At 38.4% G+C, this 2,414-nt stretch overlaps 1 long non-coding RNA gene across 1 annotated transcript; it reads left to right on the forward strand.

Moving 5' to 3' along the window:
- Positions 1 to 465: 465 nt before the first annotated feature.
- On the forward strand, positions 466 to 1,382 carry LOC147474814 (uncharacterized). Its single transcript, XR_015209579.1, has 3 exons — positions 466 to 907; positions 1,000 to 1,125; positions 1,221 to 1,382. It is a non-coding gene; the product is annotated as an uncharacterized LOC147474814 (long non-coding RNA).
- Positions 1,383 to 2,414: the final 1,032 nt, after the last annotated feature.

Below are 2,414 nucleotides of genomic sequence, written 5' to 3' on the forward strand. Positions count from 1 at the left end.
TTAAGCTATCTAGGGCCTTGGGTCTACGGTTTTGTTCCACGTAGTTTAGTGTTTTGTTTGTTTGATGTTTCATCTTTCAAGGAAGAGGGTTTTGAAGACAGCTATGACGTCTCCATGCATAAATGCATGTTGATTATATAGTTGTGGTAGAATGTTGGTGGTTTCCATGTTGATTCTATATTTAATGTTGGGTTTAATATTAAGGCATTTAAGATGGATTCTGTCATAAATGTTCTAAAAGTGTTAGTTTAATTAGTTGGGTAACTAGTTTTGTGCTTAAATATTTGAATTTACTTTTCAGTTTTTATGGTTTATGGTTAGGTACTTCCTTGTAACCATCGCTTTTTGGTTGTTTTTTTTTATACTTACTGGTTAGGTACTTCTTTGGATGTTCTTATTCACTACAATGGGGAGATAAAAGCGGACAAGTATGGCCGGATGAAGTATGTTGGTGGCGAGGTGAAATTGAGATTTTGTGATGGAGGTATTTCATTTGAAGGATTCATGAGTACCGTGGAAGGTGTGTTGTCGAGAAAGAGATCTACTTTTTCTATAAGATACTTGACGAAGAAGTCCCCGTGTCGAATTGATGAAGAAACAGATTATTTGAACATGATTATGAAACAAAGAAAGTCTCCAAGAAAAATAATGATGGTTTGGGTTATCAACGAAGTAGAAGTGGTAAGCAATGGACAGCCTAATGTTAAGAAGAAAGAAGTTGCTACTGAGTTGTTTAAGAAAGACGCGACTCCAAGCAGTGTTTCTCCTGTCAAACACTCCTTTTTAAAACAGAAGGACGCGAGTCCAAGCATTGTTTCTCCTGTGAAACACTCTTTTCTGAAACAGAAGGAGCTAGCTCATTAGAAGCGTCCTATTAACCAATTTAAACTTGTCGATGAAGCAATTGGTAAGTAATGCAGTTCCATTTGGTTAGGTCATTATTAGTGAGGGTGGGTACATGCTTTATTTCCTGATAGTTATGAATCTTTGGTTTTCCAGAAAGTCCCCTTGACCAACCCTGGAGTGGGAGAGTGGGGACTCATCAATGGGAAGATGTGGAGATTCACGACGTCGAAGAACACATTCAACCTCACAGCTTGTCAACGTTCGAAAAGGTGATGGCAGGTAAGTCTTCGATATCAATGGGATATGTTGATAGATGATAGCTTACCTGTCGCTGATAGTAGTGTGGAACTTACTGAGTGTTCATTGAAATATAGATATTTGGCCAGAGGGTGTTTCCTCTGAAGTTACACCTGAACCTTTAGTACAGATAAGAGAAACGGTCACACCGCCTTCTCCATTTGTGGAAGGTACACACTATAGCCTTGCAAGGTAACATATAGTTCCAGTTGCTGATAGTGGGGAGCTAATTACTGATATAATACAGGGACGGTCAATGATGGTGATGAGCAAGATGGTGTAGCAGATCTTTATCAACCTGATTATGAGGACTTTGATTCCCAAAATCTATATGGTGATACAGAGGACGTCCCTGAGGAATATAGAATTTCCATGAATCAAAATATTGACAATAATGAGGGTGATAATGATGAAGTTGAAATACTATATGAAGTTAATTTTGAAGAAGAAGAAGTAGTACAAGTAAAGGATGGAGCTGATGATGATGAAGTTCAATTATTGGATGATGATTGTGATGTATGGTCTATTCCTAACCGTAGTCAAGAGTTTTTTTGGGGAGGCACGCCTATGACTGTTAATAATGAGGAAGGCCAAAGTGAACCTGATATGACTGTTAATGATGAGGAAGGCCAAAGTGAACCTGATATTGAAACAAATGGAATGGTTGATGCTACGCTATTCGGTGCAGAAGATCTAAATTCAGAAGACTTACATCAAGGATATGATCTTCTTCGCTCTCCCCATAGTCCAGAAACACCAGCTAAAGTGGATGTAACTCCTCCTCATGTGAACCTGAAGTTTGTTCCTCCTTAAGTAGGACAACACTATCCTACTCGGGATGATCTTATAAAAGACATGAAGTCATACGCAATAACAAACATATTTGATTTGCGTCGTGCAAGCACTTCTCCTGAGATGATTTATATGAAGTGTAAGTCTCCTGGTTGCACATTTCATTTGTTTGCAAAGCCGACCACTGGTTCTGATATATGGGTTATTATAACCTTCAGAGAAGCACATACATGTTCACAAGATAAAGCAATTGCAACTAATAAACAAGCTGATGCAAAATGGGTTTCAGAAGTTGTGAAATCGAAACTTAGGGACAATATTGATATGGCTCCGAAACAGTTGCAGTTGGAGGTTAAGGGCACACACCAGACAAATGTGTCGTATAAAGTTGCTTGGAAAGCAAAAGAAATTGCAATGCAAAAGGTAACTGCATTGGTTATATCAGCAACTAATGAACGCAATAGTAGCAACAACTAACT

The sequence above is a fragment of the Coptis chinensis genome, chromosome 9 (genome assembly GCF_015680905.1).
Source record: "Coptis chinensis isolate HL-2020 chromosome 9, ASM1568090v1, whole genome shotgun sequence".
In the NCBI taxonomy this organism is placed as follows: Eukaryota; Viridiplantae; Streptophyta; class Magnoliopsida; order Ranunculales; family Ranunculaceae; genus Coptis; species Coptis chinensis.